We start from the raw sequence: 24,035 nt of genomic DNA, 5'->3' as shown, positions 1-24,035 counted from the left end.
AAATTGTCTGAAATCAAATTCATAGATTTTGTGTATGGTCCCACAATAATCCAATTACGAGGAGAGAAGATTGGTATCCGAAGCACTTGCTTGGCTATCTTGTGTGAAGTTAGCCATGACTCCATAATCATATGTGACTCTCTCTCAATCAATGTGTTCCACACAGAAATGTCATTGGTATGTCTAGGAGCTCTAGAAATATCAAAGACCCACAAACCTGTCCATAAAATCTGTATCTCCTCTATCAAAGGTACCATATACACGGCCTCAGACTCGGACATCACCTGCATTGCCCCTAAAAATAGAATCCATCATGTCCACCATACCCTCGTCATCATCAGGCACATTCGAGAGACTATACTCCTTCTCAAAATGTGAAGGTATATGCACACCACCCTTCTCATCCTATCTCAAGGTTTCGTGTAAATATAAGCTCTTGTCTCAAGATTTCGTGTCGTGTACGCATGCAATATTAATCATGAACTCAAATAGCATTGACTTTTCGATGATCCATCACCACGTGCACCACCAATGGTGGGTACTGGTTTGGGCTCCTTCCCATACATCCTCAAGTGGTGCATGACAATACGGTGTTGATGCCGTACTTCTCGCTTGCAACGAGTGCAATGACAATACAACCTCTCCGTAAGCCACTCTGCGATCCCGAGCATTGGTGCATCATCCGACAAGTTTCCACTCGTCCCTTCCATCTGCACACCTCCAGAATCACAACACAAAATGCAAGGAAATCCATTAAGATCCAAAAAATAGCCACCCATGAGCTCCTTCTCTCTGTTCTTAGATCAAGTGCCATGAACCATATCAAAGGTATCTGTATCTCCTCTATCAAAGGTACCATATACACGGCCTCAGACTCGGACATCACCTGCATTGCCCCTAAAAATAGAATCCATCATGTCCACCATACCCTCATCATCATCTGGCACATCCGAGAGACTATACTCCTTCTGAAAATGTGAAGGTATACGCATGCCACCCTTCTCATCCTGTCTCAAGGTTTTGTGTAAATATAAGCTCTTGTCTCAAGATTTCATGTCGTGTACGCATGCAATATTAATCACGAACTCAAATAGCATTGACTTTTCGATGATCCATCACCACGTGCACCACCAACGGTGGGTACTGGTTTGGGCTCCTTCCCATACATCCTCAAGTGGCACATGACAATATGGCGTTGATGCCGTGCTTCTCGCTTGCAATGAGTGCAATGACAATACAACCTCTCCGTAAGCCACTCTGTGATCCCGAGCATTGGCGCATCATTTGACAAGTTTCCACTCGTCCCTTCCATCTGCACACCTCCAGAATCACAACACAAAATGCAAGGAAATCCATTAAGATCCAAAAAATAGCCACCCATGAGCTCCTTCTCTCTCTTCTTAGATCAAGTGCCATCAACTGTCACTATATAGCGACGCTTTTCCCTGTTTTGTGTGAAGCTAGCCATGACTCCACAATTATACGTGACTCTCTTTCAATCAATGTGTTCCACACAGAAATGTCATTGGTATGTCTAGGAGCTCTGGAAATATCAAAGACCCGCACTCCTGCCCATAAGATTTGTAACTCCTCTATCAAAGGTACCATGTACACAGCCTCAGACTCCGACATCACGTGCATTGCCCCTAAAAATAGAATCCATCATGTCCACCATACCCTCCTCATCATCTGGCACATCCGAAAGACTATACTCCTTCTCAAAGTGTGAAGGTATATGCACACCACCCTTGCCACCCTCCTCATCCTGTCTCAAGGTTTCGTGTAAATATAAGATCTTGTCTCAAGATTTCGTGTCGTGTACACAGACAATATTTATCACGAACTCAAATAGCATTGACTTTCTGATGATCCATCACCACGTGCACCACCAACGGTGGGCACTGGTTTAGGCTCCTCCCCATACATCCTCAAGTGGTGCATGACAATACGGCGTTGATGTCATACTTCTCGCTTGCAATGAGTGCAATGACAATACAACCTCTCCATAAGTCACTCTACACTCCCGAGCATTGGCACATCATCTGACAAGCTTCCATGTGTCCCTTCCATCTGCACACCTCCAAAATCACAACACAAAATGCAAGGAAATCCATTAAGATCCAAAAAGTAGCCACCCATGAGCTCTTTCCCTCTCTTCTTAGATCAAGTGCCCTAAACCATCGCTATATAGTGACGCTTTGCCTTGTTTCGTCACTATATAGCGATGCTTTTAGGGTATAAGTATATAGCGATACTTTTAGGGTATAAATGTTGCTATATAGTGACACTTAGGGTATGAGTGTCACTATATAGCGACACTTTTAGGATATGAGTGTCGCTATATATCGACACTTTTAGGATATGAGTGTCGCTATATAGCAATGACCAGTGTCACTATATAGCGACGCTGAGGGACTAAAACCTGAAACCCCGCACGACGCCATCTTTCACAACTCTTTTGCGAGAAAAGCAAAAATCTCTCCTCCCACGTTATATTCGGCGACCTCGCTTTCGTCCTCTATTCCCCACACTCCTCACCCCTACCAAGCCCCTCTCCCATTGACACTTGTGCTCCCTCTCCTCCCTTCTCCCTGTCTACTTGTGTGAAAGGAAGTTTTTCAAGAAGGTGTGTCTCTTTAAGCAACGTAGGTTCATATTTTGTGAGATTTCAATTTGTGAGTGTTGAAGCATGTTTCTCCTTGCATTGCTCTCCTCCCACGTTATATTCGGCGACCTCGCTTTCGTCCTCTATTCCCCACACTCCTCACCCCTACCAAGCCCCTCTCCCATTGACACTTGTGCTCCCTCTCCTCCCTTCTCCCTGTCTACTTGTGTGAAAGGAAGTTTTTCAAGAAGGTGTGTCTCTTTAAGCAACGTAGGTTCATATTTTGTGAGATTTCAATTTGTGAGTGTTGAAGCATGTTTCTCCTTGCATTGCTAAGCCTATGTGCTAATTTTCATGCTTGATTTTCAGAGATTAAGGACAAAAAACGAGATTTGCTATTCTCTTTTTGGTATTTCTCTTCCTCCTCTTTTCCTTCCTTTCGTGCTTTCTCCTTATTTGTAGGCTTATGCTTGTCCCCTCAATCCAATCCCTTTGGAAAGTTGCTTCTCCAAAGTCCTCCTTCTTCTAACTAGTTATCTGAAAAATGATATGTTTTCTCTCTTTTGTAGGGCCAGTCCATGAAACACCAAGCAGGACTTTTCCAGGTAAGAAAGTGCTTCCTCTTTTTTCCTTTTTTTGTTTTTCGTTATTTGCATTGACCTGCAGCTAGCGCTTTAAGCGTTAGCTGTAGTGATGGGCGTAGGAACCCTTTCTTCCCCTCTCTTCTCTTATTCCCTCTTCTTCTCCTCTTTTCCTCTTTTCCTCTTTTCCTCCGTCTTTCCCCCCTCTTTCCCTCCCTCTCTTATTTCCTCTTCTTCCTCTCTTTTCTTATTTTTCCCTCTCTTTTTTCATTCTCTTTTCTCCTCTTCCTTCCTCTTCCTTCTCTTCTTTTCCCCTCTCTTATTTCCTCTCTTTCATCCTCTTTTCTCTTCTTTTCATAAGCATATGCATTTGCCTATGCTTATGCTTATGCATGAGCATATGTTCATATGCTCATATGCTTTTCCCCTCTCTTTTTTCCTTCTCTTTTTCCCTCTTCCTTCTCTTCTTTTCCCCTCTCTTATTTCCTCTCTTTCATCATCTTTTCTCCTCTTTTCATAAGCATATGCATTTGCCTATGCTTATGCATGAGCATATGCTCACAACAAGACAAAGCACCCATAGACATGCACACGGACGCATTTACTGAACTAAAGAAAAAACTTACGGGCGCGTCTATTTGCGCATCTATTTCTACGTCTGGAGACCCGCATCTAACAGCGCGTCTATATAGCATATACATGCGCATTTAGATGCTTAAATAGATGCTCTGCTTAAAAATTTTAAAAATAGACAGACACATCGTTAAATGCGTGTATAGATGCACTTTTAAACGGTCTTATAGACATGTTTATAGATGCGCAAATAGACGCTTCTCGAACAGACAGACGCGTATATAGATGCATTTATAGACCCACCGATAGACGCGCTTCATAATATTTTTTTTAAAATTTACAGAATGCTGTGTATGTTGTGTATGCTATATAGTTACAAGAATCCCATTTTCACATTGTGTAATTCAATTCTTATAGCCAACCGCATTTTAATTACAATTCCAAATAAAACATTACAACTCCAAAATGCAATAAAATTGAAAGCTCAAAAAGTTCTTGTATGTACATATAGCACGAAGCTAAGCCACGTCATGTGGCTTCAAGTACAAAAAATAAGGAAGCTAAGCCACGTCATGTGGCTTCAAGTACAAAAAATAAGAGGAGTGTATATACAAGAGGCACGAAGCCAAGCCAGTGGCTTTAAGTACAAAAAAGAGTAGCTAGCACTACTTCTACGACTAATCCTCGCTCCCTTCCATGCTCCCTTCTGCGCTCCCTTCTGCGCCTCCTTCCTTGTCTTTTTCCTTGTCGTCTTGTGCATGGGCCTGTAAACAAGGGACAATCTATATCAATGTATGAAAAATCAAATCTTTACTTATAATATTAACATTATTTAATTACTTTCAAATACCTCGGGGGCCACTCCAGTAGCCCGGATATACTACTCCTTAGTAATCAACCCATCATGATAGAAGTGCCTCCATGTATCTCCTCTGCGATGGTGGTGGTGGTAGGCTGTCTCAACAGGAGTAGGGTATCTACCCACGATCTCAAGCTGCAAGACGACACAATTTGCAGAGGGATTAGTACAAAGAAACAACCTCCTAATAAACTACATAAGGAATATAATTTGAGATCGATACTTACAAATTGGGCCTCCCATGATTCAACACCCCCTGCTCCAAAATGCATGCTTCCATATTGCTCCATCTGGATCCTTCGTGCCTCCACGTGCTGCAGACTGGGGTCCTCCCTCGTTGACTTCATTGCTTTCTTCCACTCACGCTTGTGAGCGGTGTGGGGTGGGCCCCTTGGTGGTTGACCTCCCTCGAGCCTGGCAAGCTCCGCTAGTGCATGCCTCTTAAGCGAAGATCTTTTATTGCCAAGTATCGTAACAATCTTTGACTTGGCCCATTTATCTGTGAACTAGCGATTGGGGGGGTTAGGATACCTAGAGCGAACAGTAGCGAGGGTCTCATCAGCCAACCTCTTTGGCTGGTCTTTGAAGTGGATAAAGCAATCTCTATAATTGTTAGCAATTACAGAGCGCATGAAGGCCATGATGTCCTTCCCCCGCACATCCATCAAGATGCCTCCTGTCTGAGTGATGTCATAGAATATCGTACCATCACCTGGAGGCACGTCTAAATCATCTGAATCATCATCGTCCCCACCGCCACCCCTCCCAAAGCACTGTGCCATGCATCCCCCACCGCTCTCCCTGCTACTACGCCTGCTACCGTGTCGTGTCGAGCTAGTACGCTGGCCACTCATAGTTGGAGACTGCACGGGACTACGTTGACCACTCGTAGCTGGAGAACCGAGTCTCAACTACACAGGAGTACGCCGACGGCTCTGCGAGACAGAAGGACCTCTTGAAGGCATGGGGGAAGGGGCATAAGACGGCATGGGGGAAGGGGCATAAGATGGCATGGGAGATGGGCCTGCGCTGTGTAGCCGGTTGGGCTGTGCTGACTCCGCTGGGGTGATCTTAGCTGGTGTAGGGTGGTTTGGAGTCTGTAGTGCCGACTCCTGGGGGGTGTTTAGAGTACCCTTCATATACCCGTATAACTCCGCAAGACTAGGAGGGTGCCCTAAAAGGTTATATATGTCCCTAAAAATAGACTCCCGGAGATCAGGTGAGCCCGAAGCGCTTCGTGGCCACATGATGAACTGGAAAAAAGAAAAAAAGACAATTACTGATGAGCTGAGAAGAAAGGGGAAGGGAAGAGAGGATTACTGTGGGAGCGCGTCTATAGACACGTCTGATTAGCGCGTCTATTTTCACGTATAACAGCGCATCTATAGATGCGGTTGTCTGTGTCTGCAAATAGGCTAGACGTGCGTCTAGACGTGCCTGTAGACGCGGTTTTAGACGCGCTCTGAGATGCACCTATAGACGCACTCCGACAGCTAAAAAGTAGAAAAGGACATGCGCCCGACACACAAATGTAACACTGATACCCAAATCATGCATTTTTTGGATACGAGAAAGTACAAATCCAAAGAGAGCAAACTTCAGAAAAGATCAACTACAAAAAGACTTACCTTGGATAGAGGTATGGAAGGTTTTGAGAAGAAATCTGTCACAAAGATTCTTTATCTTTGTAATCTTTTGAGCACTCCGTACAGAGTTGGAGCTCCTATGACAACTCATATTGACTCATTCAAGAATATCATCAATCAACTTGTTGCTGCTGGTGCACCTGTTCCACGAAATCAATTGGTGACCTATCTTCTTGACACAGTCCAGGATCCATTATATGATAATATTGTTACCATCCTTTCCAACAAAAATGAGATTGATTTTGATCAAACATGTATTTCTTTGATTGAGTATGCTCAACGACGCGAGCGTCATAAAGACCCTCATGAATCTGTCATGATAACAATGGATGATGCAAATTCAGAGACAACTTGTGTTGCTCGCAAGCATCCTTTCTTCAAATATGGACGTGGTGGTTATGGACGTGGTGGTCATCCGTATAGAGGTGGAAATTCTTCTCGTCTCAAATATCCTAAGAAATATTGTTCTTACTGTGATAAGCATGGTCATGTTATCTCTGATTGTTGGGCTCAGCAATATGATGAGGAACATGGTGTTACCACTAAGCAACCCCGCTTATCCAATAATTCTCCTTGCGAATATTGTGGCATAAATCATCCATCCTTTCGGTGTTACAAGAGGCGTTATGATCACGAACGTACTCAACCATATGCTGCTCAACAACAAGATGCCCGTCCACATCAAGAGGCTAATCATATCTGTTTTGATGTCTCTCCAAAAAGGATACTTCATGTTTGTGATGGTTCCACTTTCATTAGGGGAGAATTGGGGTCTCAAAAGGGCCTCCAATTAGTGTTTCCTAATTTCAAGGGATTAGAGAGTGATTTGAGGTGTACCAATGAGAGTGCTAGAAGGTGTGGGGCAATGGTATGTTGAGGTGGAGGGTGGGCAGGCCTGCAAAGAGCCCCTATTTGTTGCTCCCCTTACAGTACTAGGGACCACCCAAACCATCCCCCCCTCTTAACCCATGTTTGACCCTCCTACCAGGTGCACCTCCCCCACATGAGCCCAAAACTGCCTTCAATGGGATGGTAGGGCCCTTGTGGTGAATTTTTCTTTTCCCCTCCCTCTTTCTAGGACCTCTGCCCTCCACTGTTCTGGTCCAGCCTACCAAATCACTCAAATTTGAACCAAGTCACATGCATTTTCCCTCTCCCCCCTCTTTCTCTACTCCCTCCTGCTTTGGCCTGCTTGCTATAGCTCCTCTCTCTCTCTCTCTCTCCCCTCTCCCTCTCCTGTGCCTCTATTGGAGCTGCTCTATCTCTCTTCTTCTCCCTCTCCTGTGCCTCTATCACTGTTGCTCTATCCCTCTCCTTCTCCCTCTCATGTGCCTTTGTTGCTGCTGCTCTGTCCCTCTCCTTCTCCCTCTCTTGTGCCTCTATTGTTGCTACTCTATCCCTCTCCTTCTCCCTCTTTTGTGCCTCTGTTGGAGCTGCATTGCCTTGTGTAGGAGCCCCAATGAGGAGTAGAATTGCTAGGGTATTCAAGAAGTTTTCCAGTTCTTAAGGCACCTATAGTTTTAGCTTCTAACATTCTAACGTAGAATGAGTGTCTTACTCTACCCTTCCATCTCAATCCTCCCCTTCCTACAAAGTACTATAGAAAACAAACATCGCTTTGTATTCTAGTTCTAAACTCATTGCACTCTTCCTTTTGTAGCAAAATGACCCGTGAATGTTAGTATCTCTCTCTCTCTCTCTCTCTCTCTCTCTCTCTCTCTCTCTCTCTCTCTCTCCCTCTCTCTCTCTTTCTAAGGAATTGTTAAAAGAATGATTGTTTTTTAGAGTTTTATGATCCAAAGCTTAAGAAGCACTTAGACTAAACCTTATAGCATGTCATAAGATACAGGTGCTTCAGAAAAATGACTTTTTTAAGGGGGGGTGGGGGGTTTAAAAACTAGTATTATATATAAAAACTAGTATTCTTCAATCTCCACGGACTATCACACATTCCCAAAATGAGACCCCTTTTTTGCTCTTACAAAGGAAACATAAAGGAGAAACTTCAGGATTGCAATTCGAAGTTGGATCATAATGCATGTAACGCATGAAAAATCAAAGCGACAAAAAATAATGCTTGAAAGAGTGACATGAATGTTAATAAATGAAGAATGTTTTTGAAAGTTTTACATCATAATGTTTTGCGTTCTACTTCTTTGGGCTTTTATGGGACACGTTGTCAAGTAGTGGCATACAATTCAAAACCTTATAAGATGGTGTGGCTTTCCAAATATGCATTATTCTAAGCTTCCAAATTGACTCACTGTCAAATGTGGCATGAGAAAACTAATGTTTTTGAGAAATAGATGCAACCCATGGGTTAAATGGATCTTTTAAGTTTCTTAAAGAAAATCTGAGCCATTACCAAATATGCTGTCCTTCTACAATGTCTCCTTATTATCCAAAACCTTGTAATAAGTCTATTGATAAAGGCTTCTCGCATTTTGTATATTACTTGATGTAGTGCAATACTCCTCTCTTAGTTCATATTGAGGGGGGTGCTAAGATTTGATAGTCAAGGTGATTAGAACATGTGGATATTGGATAGGGCTTGGTAGCATATATAGTAAGGTGGTGCCTTGTGTGTAAGGTGTGGAGCATAAGGGGGCTCCTTATTTTGTAAAGTTGATAGTCAATACTATACATGATGTGTTGGAGTATCTCATTGTTATGGTTCTCCATTGCTTCCTCCTACCACGTTGCATGAATATTGCTTATCAAACTCCTCACCTCTTCTCTCCTTCTAGTTTTCTACAAATAGTTAAAAGATAGATCTTTTAATGATGCATGTTGCCCAATGCGAAATCGATATTATTGTACACATGACCGCTAGAGTCAACATTGTTACTTGCAAATAGTATTTCAAAGAGTCAAGTGGCAATGGCTAGTAAGTTCAAGGTACAAGGATTGCTCTAGAAAATGGGTGCATTAGATCAATGTGGGAGTTGTGTGCTTCATGCTAGAGTTAGATCAATGTTAGAGTTATGCTCTAAACCAATGTCAGAGTTATGTTCAACCTATTTTCCTTTATAAATTTATATGTGATCTTGAAGAGCATGCAAAATCATTTCAAAGCATGTAAAAGGAATTAGGAGAAAGAGTGTACTTTTCTCAAAATAATATTTACTTCAAAGCATGTCCACAAAATAAATTAAGATAAACATAATGTCTAGAGCAAAAAAAAGTGATAGAAAAAAGTTCACAAAATTGCATAAAGTAAACATCAATTTCTATACTCTCAAGGAGCAATTGAGCTAAAGCCCACGCCTATTATTGCAACTTGCTTATGAGATTGGTTGTATGTCTTGGCTATTTAGATTAGTAAATTGAGTGAAATTGAATGACTCAAATGCCTCGTCCATATCTATTTCTCCAAACAAAATTCTATAACATGTGTAGCCTTTAGAGCCATTTTTCAATAATTTGGATATATAGAATGGGTAAAGGCCCTCAAGTCAAGCAAAAACTATGTAAGAGTCTTATACTTGATGAGATAAAGCTTAAGGGATGGTAGTCTTTGCATTGGAATCTAGTTGCCCCTTTAATTCAATCTTTTAAAGTTATTTTTATCCCTTTTATGACTCTCTGCCTCTCTTTGGTTTTCAGAAAATCTCTTTACTTTAAAGTCTCTCGGTCTCTCTTCCTCCCTCTCGCCCCCTCTCTCTGTGCCTTTCCCCTCTTATGAAGGACATGAGTCTATAGAAGATTTTGTAAATTTTTGAACGGGAAGATTGTTAAACGTCCGAAATTGCTAAAATGATCAGATGACAGGACAAGAATTTAAGGTTCCCAAAAAGATGTCATTTTGCCTCCCTACAATCCTCCACAAACATAGCAGTTGAGGGATATGTTCCCGACCTAATGCTTGGTCGCTTGGATCCCTCACCATACTTGTTGGCATCTCTCTCTACTTTATCTTCCCCTTCCCTCTCCCCCTCGAGTTTTTCCTCTGAGCTAAATTTTCATTTCTTACCGCCTCCCCCTCCCCCTCCCCCTCTCATATTCTGGAAGGTGATGCAATCATGGAGAAAAAGGAGTGTAACAAATTATTGACCCTTGCATGCACGAGCGAGCATGCGCACATGTGCACACACACATAGTGTGTCCTGTTGATGTGTTTTTTCTTGCATGCACATACATGGGCACATAAGCAAGATTCTTCCTAAAGGAATCGAACATGGCAAGGTGAGAGGGAATCGAATACAAGCAGTTGATAGGTAGGGAATTGAGTAAAGCCTGATGACAGGCAGTAAGAGTCTTCCTAAGGGATTCCAGTACAAACTGAGGTGCACTTGTCGTCAACTATTGCTAATGTGGAGCCATCAACTGTCATAGTCTTGGGTGGAGGGAATATCAATTTGGACATTCTGATCAAAATTTCTTCCTCATCATAATGCCCTCCCTGAAATCACCTACTGGAAACAACATGCCCGGATGCTACCGTCTCTAAATGTACACGTGTTAGCTTGAATCCCTCTCCCCAACCCTTTGATGATGGCGGGCTAGGAAAGGGGGGGCTGGCCTTTCCCGCTCATAAAATGGCTGGTGGGCTACCTATGCGCTCGCCATTTTATGAGGGGGAAAGGTGTCCCATCACCTCCCTTTCCCTACTCCGTCAAGGTCACTGTGGTTGGCCATGATTACATCCTGATCATCCACATCTGAGCTCCTAAAACCTAGAATCCTCCACTCAAAACCTCAGCCAGACCTCACGGGAATCCTCCACGTGGCCTCCCCAGCTCACCTTGACGACCAACCAGGAAGGGCCAACTGTCGCCCTTTTCTGGTTGAAATCTGTCCGGATTCCTCTCGGAAAGGACTTTGCGTGGCCCATGTGGACTCCTTGAATACACAAGTCATGATGAAAGGGATGCCATGTCAAGATGAATGGCAGTTACGATGATTTAGAATTAACTAGGTTGCGGCAGGCAGCTTTTCCGTGATTGACCATGTAACTAGTAACTCAAAATCAAACTTGAATCCTAGCATTTTATCAAGTTTTCAAAAGAAGAAATGGAATGAGTAAAAATGTGGACATGAGACACAACACACAGTCCATTGTTGGGACCCGATCTTCCTGGCAAATGTCAGGGGTGGTGATTAATTATTGACTTGGCCATATTGTTTGTGCGTTGTGGGAGTTGAAGCCCACCAAATACATGAATAAGACAATGCTCACAAGAGCTCAAAACTGATCCTCATTGCAATCTATAGAATATTGTTACATGGACTACAATCATATGAATAAAGGTTCGATCTTGTATCCAGCTTAGATTCCCTTGCTCCCTCACATCGAGAACATGCATCAAAAGAGAGGAATGTTGTAAGAATCCATGTGGAAAACAAGCAATTTTGCATGGATGAGCAATTGAAAATATTGGTATGATAATATGTAATATATAATTATTATAACCACTAGTATAGGCGGGGAGGCAGTGTGCTTCCTTCCCCAAAGAGTTATAATCCGAGGGAATGAGCCCTTTCCCGTGCATCGAGAATATAATCGCAGAGAATAAGTCTTGCGAATGGATAAGATACTGGCATATTACCTGAATATCAATAGTCATAGTCATAGTCATAGTCGAACGCTGGTAAAATTGCCACAGGGAACTGCTAATACTTTCTTTGCTCCAGCTTTTGGTGCAAACAAATTGGAACCATCAAGGTGAGAAAGTAGCTTGTGGCCAGTTCTCCCAAACTTCAACTGTCCATACTAGCAAAGAAAGATGATGAAAGGGCCAAACATTTCATACCTTAATATGCATGTTCTACACCCTAAGTCCATCACGATAGCACCTTTTAATAGTAGAGGATTTCTTGTGATTGCCATTTCATATGTTGCTTTTCGAATCTACATAGCTTTCCCATTGTCACACGACTTGAAATTAAATATTGTCAAGAACAAGCTAAACAATGCAAAGACAATGAGATCAATCTTGTTGGTGGAAATTGACATCCGAACTAGGCCCAAGTTCAAATTAAAATTTTCTTAGAGAGTGAAAAGTTTGCCAATAATTTCTTCATGACTCACACGGTTGTTGCCTATCGTAAAGAAAAACATCCACTTAACGTTCATCCTAGCATTATACACTATGTGGTATACAAAATATTGCTATACAATGTAAGATGTAATGAGCTACTAGTTGTTGATCACAACATGAACCCGATATACTAGCATTGATTGTGTCAATATGTCATCCATGATTAACACACCATAACTCCAATGGTCCTTCGCCCATGTCATGAGGTAGATGGGGATTCTTTGCCCATTTTGGATGGTGATGAACCCCTCATCAACACCTTTGACACCAACTTGAAAAATACCTCTTGGCCCATTCCTCCAAACCTGTACATGTAAATAGTGTTGTTGCCTTAGTCCAAAACACATACATATACACATCTAGATAACCTCATTCTTTTTTAGCATAATCTGAGCCGAGATAGCCAGGGATTGATTCCACCACATTGCACAGCTGAACAGCAACACAGTTTACATTTTTTATGTTTTGGAACTGGCCTTTCATATTGGCATTGAAAGGAAATAAATCACTACTATTGAGGCATGCATGGTTAGGTATGCGTGCAAATTATTGTGACCATCGGATATGCTCTGCATGGTCGATCATGCATTATACAACATTTTTCCCGTAGTGATATGCACATCCGCAAAAAAACACACCCTTAGGTATGTTATCTGACCAAGTACTTATCGGATGGGTGTGCCTCTTTGAGAACATTTCAATACCATCTAGGTTAAGGCGTAGGAAAAGTATTGTGCCCATCGGATATGCTTTGCATGGTCGATCGAGCATTAAATACCATTTTTGCCTTAGTGTCATGCACATCCGTAAAAAAACACGTTGCTAGGTGTGTTATCCGATCGAGTACTTATGCGATGGGAATGCCACTTTTCATGTAAGTCAAATCTATCTAGCTGAAGGTGTGTGCAAAGTATTGTGCCCATCGGATATGCTTTGCGTGCAAAGTATTGTGCCCATCGGATATGCTTTGCATTGTGGATCAAGCATAAAACACCGTTTTTTCCTTAGTGTCATGCACAACCATATAAAAACACCGCCCTAGGTATGTTATTCAAACAAGTACTTATCGGATGGGGGCTCCACTTTGCACGCAAGTCTGTTTCAACTATGTTGAGGTGCGTGCAAAGTATTGTCACCATCGGATATGCTTTGCATGGTCGATCATGCATTATACACCGTTTTTTCCCTAGCACATCCGTAAAAAAGCACGCTGCTAGGTATGTTATCCGTTGAAGCACTTATGGGATGGGCGTGCCACTTTGCATGTAAGTCAATTCCACCTAGTTGAAGGTGTGTGCAAAGTATTGTGCCCATCGGATATGCTTTGCATTGTCGATCAAGCATAAAACACCGTTTTTGCCTTAGTGTCATGCACAACCATGAAAAAACACGGTCCTAGGTGTGTTAATCAAACAAGTACTTATCGGATGGGGGCTCCACTTTGTATGCAAGTCCTTTTCAACTAGATTGAAGTGCGTGCAAAGTATTGTCACCATCAGATATGCTTTGCATGCCCAATCACACCTTATACACCGTTTTTCCCCTAGTCATATGCACATCTGCAAAAAAACACGCCCTTAGGTGTGTTATCTGACCAAGTACTTATCGGATGGGTGTGCCTCTCTTTTAGAACATTTGAATACCACCTAGGTTGAGGTGTAGGAAAAGTGTTGTGCCCATCGGATATCCTTTGCATGGTCAATCGAGCATTAAATGCTATTTTTGCTCTAGCGTCATGCACATCCGAAAAAAACACACTGCTAGGTATGTTATCTGATCAAGCACTTATGGGATGGGTGTGCCACTTTGCATGTAAGTCAATTCCACCTAGTTGAAGGTGTGTGCAAAGTATTGTGCCCATCGGATATGCTTTGCATTGTCGATCAAGCATAAAACACCGTTTTTGCCTTAGTGCCATGCACAACCATAAAAAAACACGGTCCTAGGTGTGTTAAAATCAAACAAGTACTTATCGGATGGGGGCTCCACTTTGCACCCAAGTCCGTTTCAACTAGGTTGAGATGCGTGCAAAGTATTGTCACCATCGGATATGCTCTGCATGGTCGATTATGCATTATACAACGTTTTTCCAATAATGATATGCACATCTGCATAAAAACACGCCCTTAGTATGTTATCTGACCAAGTACTTATTGGATGGGTGTGTCTCTTTGAGAAAATTTCAATATCACCTAGGTTAAGGCATAGGAAAAGTATTGTGCCCATCGGATATGCTTTGCATGGTCGATCAAGCATTAAATACCATTTTTGCCTTAGTGTCATGCACATCCGTAAAAAAACACGCTGCTAGGTGTGTTATCCGATCAAGTACTTGTGCGATGGGAATGCCACTTTGCATGTAATTCAATTCCACCTAGTTGAAGGTGTGTGCAAAGTATTGTGCCCATCAAATATGCTTTGCATTGTGGATCAAGCATAAAACACCGTTTTTGCCTTAGTGTCATGCACAACCATATAAAAACACGGTCCTAGGTGTGTTATTCAAACAAGTACTTATTGGATGGGGGCTCCACTTTGCACGCAAGTCTGTTTCAGCTAGGTTAAGGTGTGTGCAAAGTATTGTCACCATTGGATATGATTTGCATGGCAATTACGCATTATACACCGTTTTTCCCCTAGTGATATGCACATCCGCAAAAAAACACGCCCTTAGGTGTGTTATCTGACCAAGTACTTATCGGATGGGTGTGCCTCTTTGAGAACATTTCAATACTACCTTGTTGAGGTTTAGGAAAAGTGTTGTCCCCATCGGATATCCTTTGCATGGTCAATCGAGCATTAAATGCTATTTTTGCTCTAGTGTCATGCACATCCGTAAAAAAACACGCTACTAGGTATGTTATCCGATCAAGCACTTATGGGATGGGCATGCCACTTTGCATGTAAGTCAATTCCACCTAGTTGAAGGTGTGTGCAAAGTATTATGCCCATCGGATATGCTTTGCATTGTCGATCAAGCATAAAACACGGTTTTTGGCTTAGTGTCATTCACAACCATGAAAAAACACGGTCCTAAGTGTGTTAATCAAACAAGTACTTATCGGATGGGGGCTCCACTTTGCATGCAAGTCCGTTTCAACTAGGTTGAGATGTGTGCAAAGTATTATCACCATCGGATATTGTCTGCATGGTCGATTACACATTATACAACGTTTTTCCCGTAGTGATATGCACATCCGCCAAAAAACACGCCCTTAGGTATGTTATCTGACCAAGTACTTATCGAATGGGTGTGCCTCTTTGAGAACATTTCAACACCACCTAGGTTAAGGCGTAGGAAAATTATTGTGTCCATCAAATATGCTTTGCATGGTCCATCGAGCATTAAATACCATTTTTGCCTTAGTGTCATGAACATCTGTAAAAAAACACGCTGCTAGGTGTGTTATCCGATCAAGTACTTATGCGATGGGAATGCCACTTTGCATGTAAGTCAATTCCACCTAGTTGAAGTTGTGTGCAAAATATTGTGCCCATCGGATGTGCTTTGCATTGTGGATCAAGCATAAAACACCGTTTTTGCCTTAGTGTCATGCACAACCATATAAAAACATGGCCCTAGGTGTGTTATTCAAATAAGTACTTATCGGATGGGAACTCCACTTGGCACGCAAGTCTATTTCAATTGCGTTGACGTACGTGCAAAGTATTGTCACCATCGGATATGCTTTGCATGGTCGATCACACATTATACTCCATTTTTTCCCTAGTGATATGCACATCCTCAAAAAAACACGCCCTTAGGTGTGTTATCTGACCAAGTACTTATCGGATGGGTGTGCCTCTTTGACAACATTTCAATACCACCTAGGTTGAGGCGTAAGAAAAGTGTTGTGCCCATCGGATATCCTTTGCATGGTCAATCGAGCATTAAATACTATTTTTGCTCTAGTGTCATGCACATCCGTAAAAAAACACGCTGCTAGGTATGTTATCCGATCAAGCACTTATGGGATGGGAGTGCCACTTTGCATGTAAGTTAATTCCACCTAGTTGAAGGTGTGTGCAAAGTATTGTGCCCATCGGATATGCTTTGCATTGTCGATCAAGCATAAAACACCGTTTTTGCCTTAATGTCATGCACAACCATGAAAAAACACGGTCCTAGGTGTGTTAATCAAACAAGTACTTATGGGATGGGGGCTCCACTTTGCATGCAAGTCCGTTTTCATCTATGTTGAGGTGCGTGCAAAGTATTGTCACCATCAGATATGCTTTGCATGGTCGATCACGCATTATACACCGTTTTTTCCCTAGTGATATGCACATCTGCAAAAAAACACGCCCTTAGGCATGTTATCTGACAAAGTACTTATCGGATGGGTGTGCCTCTTTGAGAACATTTCAATACCACCTAGGTTGCGGTGTAGGAAAAGTGTTGTGCCCATCGGATATCCTTTGCATGGTCGATCGATCATTAAATACTATTTTTGCTCTAGTGTCATGCACATCCGTAAAGAAACACACTGCTAAGTATGTTATCTGATCAAGCACTTATGGGATGGTCATACCACTTTGCATGTAAGTCAATTCCACGTAGTTGAAGGTGTGTGCAAAGTATTGTGCCCATCGGATATGCTTTGCATTTTCGATCAAGCATAAAACACCGTTTTTGCCTTAGTGTCAAGCACATTTGTAAAAAAACACGGTCCTAGGTGTGTTATCGGATCAAGTACTTATCTAACCGACATGCCACTTTTCATGCAACTCAATGACACCTAGGTTGAGGTGGGTGCAAAGTATTGTGCCCATCGAATGTACTTTGCATGGTATATCACGTATTAAACTCCGTTTGTGCCTCAATGTCATGCACAACCATAAAAAAACACGCTTTTAGGTGTGTTATCCGACCAACTGCTTATCAGATGGGTGTATCACTTTGCATGCAATGCAATACCACAATTTTTGAGACTCATGCAAAGTATTGTTCCCATCGGATATGCTTTGCATTGTCGAACAAGCATTAAACACTGTTTTGCCCCTAGTGTCATGCACAACCGTCAAAAAACGCGGTCCTAGATGTGTTATTCGACTAAGTACTTATGGGATGGGCATGCCACTTTGCATGTAAGTCAATAATACCTAGGTTGAGATGTGTGCAAAGTATTGTGACGATCGGATATGCGTTGCATTGTCGATTAAGCATAAAATAGCGTTTTTGCCTTAGTGTCATGGACAACAACCAATAAAAAACATGGGACCCTAGGTGTGATATTCTAAAAAGCACTTGTCAGATGCGGGAGCCACTTTGCAAGAAAGTCAATTTCAACTAGGTTGATGTGCGTGCACAGTATTGTGTCTATCGGTTATGCTTTGCATGGGGGATCACACATTATACACCGTTTTCCCCCTAGTGTTATGCACATCCGTCAAAGAACACGCACTTAGGTGTATTATCATACCAAGTACTTATTGAATGGGTGTAATGAAGGTGGGAAAAGGACGGGTTTTATGTGGGAAATAGGTGGGAAAATAGGAAGGGAATTGTGGGGAATGAGGGGGACTATATAAGTCAACCCCAAAAGATTTGTAAGGTACGTATTGATTTGACATCGAATCTACATCACTTCTGCTCCTCCTCTCCTATGCACTTCCTCTACCTAGTTCACTCTACCCTCTCCCCTCCCCTTTCCACTCATTCTCACCCTGCCCTTCATGGCCTTCCTCTCCTTCCCCGTTCCCCCTCCTCTACATTGGTATCAGAGCCCAAGCCCCTGGCACCTCTCAAGCAAGCCACATATTGAAGAAAACGAAACATTATCAGTTCAGCCTGCTACTACCCCCCTCACGTTTCTGTTACCTGTGCCATCTTCTCTCTCCTCCATCCCTTGCGATTCTACTGCCCATGGCCACCACTCAACTCCTCCCCGTCATCTTTTCTTTGTCAAATCCTTCAGCAATGCAGTTGTGGTCTCGTAACCGCTATAGGTCAACACCACAAGCCTGCCTGGTGGTCTCCACACAAGGGTCTTCTCAGCGAAACGATTGACCTGTAACAAGGGGTTTCGACGACAAACAGATTTGTGGGCATCGAATCTCTCTTCGCTGCCCTGCGTTCGCTAAGCCACCACGCAGCAAGAAGGGGCGACCACCATCCGCCACAATGCCTCCCTCGTTGGCCGCCGTCGTGCCTCCCTCACTGGCTGCCGCCGTGCCTCTCTTCGCCGCCATTTCCTCAATCGCACCTTAGATTAATTTTTTTTATCTTTATTTTCCTAAGGTTACTAGAAGGTAAGGCAACCAGGTTGGTTTGGGTTGGTTGGACTCTCACCTAACCACAGCTAGGTCAGCCTACCTAGGTTAGGTCACTCTAACCTAGTGTCCTAACTGTCCTAGCTGCCCTATTGGCCTTAGTTGAGACTACCCTAGGTGTCTTAGTTGTCCTAAGCTCCAAAAAAAAAAAAAAAAAAAAAATCCCTCTTTTAGGGTACTCCTACAGCCCTATTCTAGGCCTTTCTAAGCCACCTTCGTGGCTCATTTTGAGCCCCGTTTCCAGCCTCTTTACCGAGCTTTCTTCGAACCTCTTCAACGACTACATTTGAGCCTCTTTACTGACACCTCTCGAGCCTCTACATCAAGCCTTCGACACTTGGCACATTTTCCTCGTGTCACTCATGGCACCCAGGCGTGCACCCCGGTCAGATGAGTCATCTCAGCACGGTGATGATGTTGCTTAGCAGGAGCAGATGCCGGTCACAAAGGGTGCATCTCCTTCACAGCCAATTTTTGCTATGCCTACAGACATGCAGTTTCTAGATGCATTGGCCTCGATGCTTCAGGGGGCTTTTCAACAGATGGGTCAGCAATTGGGGCAGCAGCTCACCACTGCTATGGCTATGCACGATACAACTATCACCCAGATGGGTCAGCACATTGGGCAGCAGATCACTACTGCCATCACTATGCATGATAAGGGCAAGCAGCCCGCACCCCAGCACGGGGATCAGTCGGATAGCCAGGGTGATTTTTATGACCCGCGCAGGGGGTTTATGGCTGATGCCCATCGCACTTATGATTCTGGTTTTATGCATGCACCCCAGCATGGGGATTATGTTGATATGGGTGATGCCTTGCCCGTGCCGCCGAGCACTTCATTGTTTGATGCCAGGCCGCCATTTGGCTCACAGATTTCATTGGCTGAGCCATCCATTTTGGGCTGGCCTACTGGCACATTTTCGCCCACGGCGAGCATGCCTGGATTGGGTGTTGGTTTTCGAGGCAGTTGGGAGAGAGGCCAGTCCTCTTCTCAACCTTTCTCTATGCCACCCACTCACCGTGATGTTTTTGGTAGGCAGACTCAGCAGGGATTGCATGCTTCGATGACACCTCCTGTGAACACATTCAGTCAAAGTCAGCCTGTGTATCAGGGAGGTAATGCTTTCAACCAGATGCATTTTGTGCATCAGGGGAGTGGTTCTCCTATCCAACAGGATGCTGGAATTGGGCAGCATGCAAACATGGATGATATGTTCTCAGATGCCTTACGTTCATACAGGGCCTTGCCTAAGGATGTACGTGATGAAATGCCCTTTTCACAATATGTGAGCTTTAAGCGTGAGGATGCTAGATATGCTAGTGGTCACTTCAGGAATAATGCAGCCAAAGATGTGAAAGACAAGCTCTCTGTGCACAAGTTTAAAGGGGACACTCGCACTCCCAATGAGTTGGAGGAGTGGCTCACGAAGCTGGAAGATTATTTCCGCTTCTACCCTAAGAACGATGAGGACAGGATCATTTTTGCTAGTATGCATTTACTGGATTATGCACATACATGGTGGCGGTACATGAGAGAGTCACCTAGAAGCCGACCACATGGAAACAGTTCAAGGAGCTTATGGTCACGACTTTCGTCTCGGCCCTAATCCTCGAGCAGTACCTTGCTGATTTTTATGCACTATCTCAGACGGGTACGGTCCAGGAGTACTTGCAGCATTTTTGGAGACTTTCCTTGTTTGTACAAGACATTTCTGAGAAGGGGAAGCTGCTGCGTTTTATTCAAGGCTTAAATTCCCCTCTGGCTGCTGATGTGAGAGCTCATAATCCCCAAACCATTGAGCGGGCAGCCCAGCTAGCTGAGGTGTTTGAGCCAAAATATGCGGGCAAGTACAAGCTTGTGTCAGGTAGCTCTTATGGTGCTGTTTATGAGGCTGACAGGAAGTCAAAGTTTGCTGATTGGGCTGATAGGAAATCAGCAGTTGCCCCCTTTCCATGATATCCAACGGTTACAGGGAGTAAAATGCCATATGCCAAGCCATACCGGCCCACGGACGCAATGCCAGGCGTCAAACCCAGTGCAAGTTCTGACAAATCAGATGTTAAACAACACTCTAGGGCCATAATGGACAGTAGAAAAAAGGCTAATCTATGCTTCAGATGTGGAGAGAAATGGACACCTGAGCATCGAGATGTGTGCAAGATGAAGAATGTCAGCTGAGCCAAGCTCAGCATGATAATTGAATTCTCAGATGATGAGGAAGTCACTGACTTTGCAGACCCCCATGATGTCCCTCATGAGGAATTGACAAGAGCTCATGATGCAGATGAAGCTCCTGACACAGCAGCCACAAAGGGGACTGCATTTCCGTTTGACCCGGGTGGGGCTACTGAGCAAGCCACTCATGTGTTGCATGAGATTGATATTCAGCCTACATGTGGCAGGAAAGGCTGTAAGCCAACATTCTCTCGGGTGGAGCATCAACTTACAATGCCTTTTCATGTCAGAGGTGATGCTAATGGTAATGTTCCTGTGGATGATGAGCAGATTTATTGGGATGCCCAGTCTAAGCTGACACAATCAGGTTGAAAGGAATGATTAATGGCAGATCTATCCATGTATTGGTAGACAATGGTAGCACTCACAGTTTCATTAATTGTAGGACATTGCAAAGAGTGGGATTGATTGCTACTAAGATAGACCATGGCCTGAAAGTGGAGATAGCTAATGGATAGCATATGATCAGCAGACATTGTTGCCAGGATGCCAGGATCAAGTTCTTTGAAGACTATGAGTTTGCAGGTGATCTTCTGGCATTGGATATGGGGCCAATAGATGCTGTCTTGGGGTGTGATTGGCTACAATCATTGGGGAAAATCAGCATAGATTTGAATGCATTATCTCTTGAATTTTGCCACAAGGGTAGATCAGTTACATTGCAGGGTGTGGTAACTCGGAAATTGCAAGTCATTTCAGCAAGGCAGCTAGCTAGGGAGCTCAAGAAAGAAAGTGCCATATATGCATTGAATGTCTCTGTACCTCCAGAGGGTGGCATTCCCCATGTGGATAATTGTGAAATGCAAAAATTGCTCTTAGAATTTGGGGATGTGTTTGGTGATATGCCATCTTAGTTGCCCCCAAAAAGAGATGTTGATCATGCCATAGTCTTGGAACATGGTAGTAAACCAATAAACAAGGCCCCATACCGACTCTCTAAGGTCCGCATGTGCATTGATTACAGGGATTTGAATAAGACCACCATTAAGAACAGGTTTCCTATTCCCAGGATTGATGACCTGCTGGATGAACTCAAGGGTGCTCAGTGTTTCACGAAGATTGATTTGAGGTCAGGTTACCATCAGATCAAGATGAAAGAGGGTGATGAGCATAAGAATGCCTTTCGTACAGAAAGAGGATTATATGAGTTCAAGGTGATGCCTTTTGGTTTGACTAATGCACCAGCCACCTTCCAGGCACTCATGAATAAGATTTTACACCCCCTTCTTTTCAAATGTGTGCTGGTATTTTTTGATGACATTCTCATTTACAGTAAGGATGCACAGGAACATATAGGCCATGTTCGACAAGTGCTAGAAATCTTGAGCCTATGCATCAGCTTTATGCCAAGGCCAGCAAGTGCACATTTATGGCAGATGAGGTTGAATATCTTGGACATGTTGTAAGCAGGCATGGAATCCGAGTAGACCCAACTAAGGTGAAATGTATTAAGGAGTGGCCGCAACCACATAATACCACGCAGCTCAGGGGTTTTTTGGGTCTTGCTTCTTTTTACAGGAGGTTCATCAGAGACTTTGCCAAAAGGGCTGCCCCTCTCACTGATTTGCTGAAAAAGGATGCCTTCCAATGGTCAAAAGCAGCACAACTCAGTTTTGAGAATCTCAAGGATGCCCTTAGTAATGCACCTGTATTGGTGTGCCCTGATTTCTCATGGTCTTTCATTGTTGAGACGGATGCCAATGGCAAAGGTTTAGGGGCTATCCTAAGATAGGAGCATGGGGTGATTGCTTTTGAGAGCAGGAAGTTTAATGCCAGGGAAATGAATTATCATGTCTACGATTAGGAGATGCTGGCAATCTTGCATGCTTTTGCAAAATGGCACCACTACTTGTACGATAGCAAGATTAAGGTCAAAACGGATCATAGGACACTCAAGTACTTTTTAACGCAGCCTAATTTATCCATGAAGCAGAAGAGATGGTTGGCTGCAGTTCAGTCCTATGACTTTGACATTGAGTATAGAAAAGGGAAAGAGAATGTGGTTGCTGATGCCTTGTCCAGGATGTGGTCATGTAAACTGTCTGCCATTTCCACACTTCATCAGGAGTGGATACTTGGGATTCAGGAGGAATACATGCAAAATTCTGATGCAGCCCCTATCTTTGTGGAGTTACAGAGTCCGTCCAGCCAAGAACATGTTCGATTTCAGCTCCGCAATGGACTGTTATGGTGCAAGGATAGAGTTTATCCTGTACCAGACTCCAAGTACAAGTTGTTGGTCTTACAGGAAATGCACTCATCTCCTATGTCAGGGCATACAGGTATCACCAAAACATATGAGAAGGTCAAAGAAAGCTTTATGTGGGATGGCTTGTGGTGAGACGTGGTTAAGTATGTCAGTGAATGTTTGCTGTGCCAACAAAATAAAGTGGACAGCCGGTTACCCGCAGGCCTTCTGCAACCGCTACCCATTCTTAAAGGCAAATGGACTCACATTGCCATGGATTTCATTACAGGCTTGCCTTCTACAAATAAGGGTTGGGATAGCATATTCGTAGTGGTTGACAAGATGACCAAGCAGGCCCATTTCATACTGACTAGGACTCGGTACTCCGCTTCACAGGTTGCCTGGCAATTCATTGAGAATGTGTTCAAGCACCATGGTTTTCCTCAAGAGATTGTCAGTGACAGGGATGCTAAGTTTATGGGTCACTTTTGGCAGGAGTTATTCACTACAGTTGGTACTTCCCTTGCGCATAGTACTGCTTATCATCCCCAAACGGATGGACAATCAGAGAGGGTGAACAAATGGCTGGAGAAGTATTTAAGGCATTACTGTCATGACACACAGAAGTCTTGGGACAAATGGTTAGCATTGGCTGAATTTTGTTACAATAGCACCAAACACCTCTCTATTGGCATGAGTCCATTCGAGGCAATGTATGGATGCAAAGTGGGAATGCCTTCTAGGGTTGCAGACTTGGCTGTGAAAAATCAGCAAGCAAGAAATGACTTGGAGAGTATGGATGCCCTTCTGCAGTTGGCTAAGAAGAATATGCAGGATGCCCAAGCCAAGCAGAAGAAGTATGCAGATGAACAAAGGAGGTACTTATCTTTTGAAGAAGGGGATTATGTGCATTTACGTCTCCATAAGAATCGATATGCCTCGCTGAAAGGTAATACCAACACAAAGCTTGCCCACAGGTATTATGGCCCCTACAAAATCATCCACAGAGTTGGGAAGGTAGCATATCAGT

The 24,035-nt window shown here is 43.4% G+C and overlaps 1 pseudogene; it reads left to right on the top strand.

Annotated features, from left to right (window-relative positions):
• The first annotated feature begins 19,315 nt into the window (after window positions 1-19,315).
• LOC147904733 (uncharacterized) lies at window positions 19,316-21,671 on the top strand (annotated as a pseudogene).
• The last annotated feature ends 2,364 nt before the right edge of the window (window positions 21,672-24,035 follow it).

This window comes from Dipteris shenzhenensis, chromosome 2 (assembly GCF_047967505.1).
Source record: "Dipteris shenzhenensis isolate YYH24624 ecotype China chromosome 2, Dip_SZ_1.0, whole genome shotgun sequence".
In the NCBI taxonomy this organism is placed as follows: Eukaryota; Viridiplantae; Streptophyta; class Polypodiopsida; order Gleicheniales; family Dipteridaceae; genus Dipteris; species Dipteris shenzhenensis.
The sequence above is the reverse complement of the archived record's forward strand: the minus strand, read 5'-3'. Positions and strand labels throughout refer to the sequence as shown.